The sequence below is a fragment of the Engraulis encrasicolus genome, chromosome 6 (assembly GCF_034702125.1).
Source record: "Engraulis encrasicolus isolate BLACKSEA-1 chromosome 6, IST_EnEncr_1.0, whole genome shotgun sequence".
NCBI classification, from domain to species: Eukaryota; Metazoa; Chordata; class Actinopteri; order Clupeiformes; family Engraulidae; genus Engraulis; species Engraulis encrasicolus.
In genome coordinates, this window is record NC_085862.1 from 26699495 (window position 1) to 26704494 (window position 5000).

The 5000-nt window shown below is 49.4% G+C and overlaps 1 protein-coding gene across 2 annotated transcripts in view; it reads right to left on the bottom strand.

Annotated features, from left to right (window-relative positions):
• The window catches only part of fbn2b (fibrillin 2b), a 122636-nt gene that overhangs the window by 68974 nt on the left and 48662 nt on the right, over positions 1 to 5000 (bottom strand). The window lies entirely within an intron of this gene.

Here is a 5000-nt window from a genome sequence, read left to right on the forward strand (position 1 = left end):
GAGAGAGAACACAGGGATGAGAGGATGAGAGTATAATCAAACTCCTACAAAATTGCTATAGTTACAAAAATAAACAACATGCAACGTGTAAATGTGCGGGTTTGTGTTTGTGCTTATGGCAACCAGGGCAACGTCTGCGAGTTAAGTTAAGAGAAAAAGACCCTTGGACAGAATGAGCTGCCATAATGGCCCACATTCATCATGTGCAGCTCGGGGTCAAAGAGGTCGCATAACATGACATTAGCTTCCACGAACACCACAGCCCCAGGCCCCATTAACCGTCAACTAACCAGACAGACTGATCTACACATAGTCAGTTCTTACCTCACCGGCCAGAGCTATGTAACTCCATGGTAAGTCTTTTCAGAGGCTACAAATCTGTTTATTTAGTTTTTGTCTTACTAAACAGAGATGGGGGGGGGAGTATTTTGTGGAGCTAAATTAATCACTATGAAGAAACATATATAGAACTAGATCTCAAAACCAGAATCTTCACCATCAAATCGCACACAAATCGTACCCCACTACTACTGACGTCAGCCATGTCAGTCTCTCGCCCATATGTTATTTATGTCTACCTGTGCTGGGAGGAGACCTGAAGAACATGCATACTCTACATGTAGCAGGCCCCTTCTGGTAGTTAGTAGCCTAAGAGGAAGCTAATTTATGAGGTGGCAGTTGTAAAGGTTGTAAGGGGGGCCTCAGTCATGCAAAGGGCCGTGCAGGAATAGAGCTGTTCTCCGGAGCTCCCCGGGCCAAGGTCAATGAGTTGGGGGCGACTAAGCTACGGAGTTTAACTCAAGAGGTGACGTGTGTGTGTGCATGTGTGTGTGTGTGTGTGTGTGTGTGTGTGTGTGTGAGTGTGTGTGCGTGTGTGTGTGTGTGTGTGTGTGTGTGTGTGTGTGTGTGTGTGTGTGTGTGTGTGTGTGTGTGTGTGTGTGTGTGTGTGTGTGTGTGTGTGTGTGTGTGCGTGTGTGTGTGTGTATAAGCGTGTGTGTGTGTGTGTGGTTGGCAGACGGGGGTCAGGCTTGGGGCTGGGTAATGGGGGGTGTTGTATATGCACACCGCGTACATATGAAAGTGAAGACGGATTGGCGGGCTGGTTGAGTTGGTGGTGGAGGGAGGGGGGGAGGGGTAACCCATGAAGGAGGGAGGGGGGGGAGCATGTCGATTAACTCCAGTAATGAGCCAGCAGTCTGGAATTAAACTGTTCCATGTGGCGCAATCCTGGCCAATTATATCCGACATGAGAACGCACACACACACACACACACACAGACACACACACACACACACACACACACACACACACACACACACACACACACACACACACACACACACACTAACACATACTACACATACACACAGCCTCTCCCAGGGCGGGGTACTGCAGGGGGATTGAAGGGGGCATGGATAGGGGGATAGGGGCATAGCATAGCGAGTAGAGGGGTGGGTGATGGGGTATGGTGGTCTACTGCCAAAGGAAATGTGCAGTAACTACATATTTTGTCAAAATTGACTTTATGCTGAAAATGGTCTTCATAACACCTCCTTTATCTTGTGATAAAAGCCTTATGGTCCAACTGTGCCCTGTTTTAGAGATATTGCTATGTCAAATGTCAAATACAATATCCAACCTAATACCACAGCTTTTAAGTCCGTTTTCTCTGTTTCAATGTCGGCATAGTTACTGCGCTTTGCCTTTGTAGGGCAGTGTGCAGTTCCATACCCTCTGCAAAACACCAGGCTTCCCAGCTACATGGAGCCCAGCTGGAGGTAGACCTCAACTCAGGGTGGCGGGTGCGAAGGCAGGGGTGGGAGGTTGTTAGTGGGTGTGTGGGTAGGAGAGGCTATGTGCATGTAAAAGTAAGTAAGTTTGTAGTACGTGTGTGTGTGTGTGTGTGTGTGTGTGTGTGTGTGTGTGTGTGTGTGTGTGTGTGTGTGTGTGTGTGTGTGTGTGTGTGTGTGTGTGTGTGTGTGTGTGTGTGTGTGTGTGTGTGTGTGTGTGTGTGTGTGTGTGTGTGTGTGTGTGTGTCTTTGGGAGAGAGGGTGGTAGAATGGTTGAAGGGACGCTGATGGAGATGATGAGTTTAATTGGAAACAGACTTTGAGCGTGCGCATGTACTCTTAGACTCTCTCTCTCTCTCTCTCTCTCTCTCTCTCTCTCTCTCTCTCTCTCTCTCTCTCTCTCTCTCTCTCTTCTCTCTCCTCTCTCTCTCTCTCTCTCCCTCTCTAACACACACACACAAGTTTACCCATTCATTTTGGAAGCGTTTTTTACAGAATGGGCTGTGTGACAGGACATTAGGACTGATTAGCTGTGGGCCCAGAGAGACGAATAGAGGGAAACAAAAAGACAGAGGGACAGAGAGAGAGAGAGAGAGAGAGAGAGAGAGAGAGAGAGAGAGAGAGAGAGAGAGAGAGAGAGAGGGAGGTAGGGAGGAAGAGAGGGGAACAGAGAGAAGGCAATAAAAAAGAAGAGCGAGAAAGAGAGGACGAGAGAGAGGCTGAGAGAGAGAGAGAAAAGAGAGTTGGAAAAAGAGAGAAAGGGAGGGGAAAGACAGAGGGACAATTGATAGACAATTGAATAGAGAGAGAGAGAGAGAGAGAGAGAGAGAGAGAGAGAGAGAGAGAGAGAGAGAGAGAGAGAGAGAGAGAGAGTGTGTTTCCCTCCGGAGCACCTCTTCACGCTGCAGAAGTACAAGCACACCCAGGGGCAGCAGACCCCCAAAGAAATCAACCCTGGCTGCCGACATTCCTCACTCTCTTCCCCACTTACACCACACACACATGCACATGTACACGCACAAGCACATATGCACGCACACACACACACACATACACACACACACACACACACACACACACACACACACACACACACACACACACACACAAAGAGACCTGGAGGTAAGGGGCTAGTGGGGGGAAGAGAGGAGAGGAGAGGAGAGGAGAGGAGAGGAGAAGAGAGGAGAGGACAGGAGAGGAGAGGAGAGGATAGGAGAGGAGAGGAGAGGAGAGGAGAGGAGAGGAGAGGAGAGGAGAGGAGAGGAGAGGAGAGGAGGGGGATTTAATCAAGAAATGTGGGCCAGGTCACAGAGGGGAGAGGTATGGACTTCTATGTTCAACAGGAAAAAAAGAGAAGAGGAGAGGGTGAGCGCATGTCTACAGACGAGGGCGGGGGGGGGGTGTTTTAGTTGGAGGGAGTGAGAGGATGCAGAGTGAAAAGTCTATAAAGCGAAAGAAAGAGCGAGAGAAAGTGGGAAGAGACTGAGTGAAATGTCTATAGAAAGAACACACAGAGAGGGACACACAGAGAAAGAGAGAGAGAGAGAGAGAGAGAGAGAGAGAGAGAGAGAGAGAGAGAGAGAGAGAGAGAGAGAGAGAGAGAGTAACAGAGAGACAGACAGAGCGAGACAGAGAGAGGAAAAAGCAAAAGGCAAGAAGAAAAGTGGTTCCCATCGGGCCTGCACTGCGGCAGAGAATATATAGAGGACGTGTCAATGTGTCACATGGGTCTGACTTCTGCACACTCACTTTTATTTTTTTTCCGAAGTTCACAAGGTCACACAAGACAGATGGTCAGTCTTAAGTGAGAAATGAACCACTGGAGAGAAAGAAGAGAGCGGTACAGAGAGAGAGAGCGAGAGAGAGAGAGAGAGAGAGAGAGAGAGAGAGAGAGAGAGAGAGAGAGAGAGAGAGAGAGAGAGAGAGATAGAGAGAGAGAAAGAAAGAGAGAGGAGGGACAGAGGGACAGAAAGTGTGAACAAGAGAGAATAGACTGGCAGGGGGAAGAAATATTGGTGGACAAATAAAACACCTAAAAAGACAGCAGCAGGAGAGAAATCACCTAACCTCCAGAGAGACACACACACACTCACACACACACACACAGACACACACAAACTCGTACATATACATTATACACACGCACGCAAGGACGCACGCACACACGGACACACACATACAGACACAGACAGACCCACACATCAACACACAAACATTCGTATATACACGCACGCACGGACACACGCAAGCGCACACGCGCACGCATGCACACGCTCACACACACACACACTGCCAAGAGAGAAAGAGTCTGATGTGCCAGTGTCAACAGAGAGCATCTCTGCCTGGTCTGGCCTCAGAGGAAGAGGAGGGGACAGGAGAGGACAGGAGAGGAGGGGAGAGGAGAGGAGAGGAGAGGAGAGGAGAGGAGAGGAGAGGAGAGGAGAGGAGAGGAGAGGAGAGGAGAGGAGAGGAGAGGAGAGGAGAGGAGAGGAGAAGATGAGGAGAAGTGTGGGACCAATTGGCCTCCTTGGTTTTTCTCCATGAACCATGATGACAACATGGCCGTCAGCAGGTTAATGATCCGGGTAACACACAGTCACGTGCGGAAAAGTTCAGAGCCCGGTTTGAACACAGGTGGTTCGCTGGTCCCTGACCCTCTCCCCATTTTTTCCAAACACCCGCTTGTCTAGTCGACAATGTGGGAGCAATGTGGGATGTGTGAGACCAACTGGCCTGAGACTTTACACTCAGACCAACTGTCCTCAAACATGCACTTGCACTGGGCGTTGTGTCGCAGCGCGCTAAACCCCCACATCTGGGTTTGCATGCCCATGGGGACAAAGGTTCCAGTCTGACCTGAGTCATATCCCAATTCTACCCTGTCTCTCTCTCCCACTGATTTCCTGTGTCCATCTTCGACTGTCCTCTCTGAATAAACGTTAAAATGCCCAAAAACAATATGTATGCACAAGAAGAAAAGCAGCTCTTTTTTTAGGGCTTTTGTGCCTTTATTTGATAGTTGGATGAGATAGTTGGAGATGGTGACAGGAAGTGAGTGGGAGAGAGAGATGGGGGAGGATCGGCAAATGACTCAGGCCGGAATAGAACCGGCGCCGGCATAGTAACCCAGTGCCCTACCTAGCTGCTCCACTCTTTATGGCTGTCCACTTCCATCCATCCCCCTCACGTTTTCAATCATGCTACTTCCA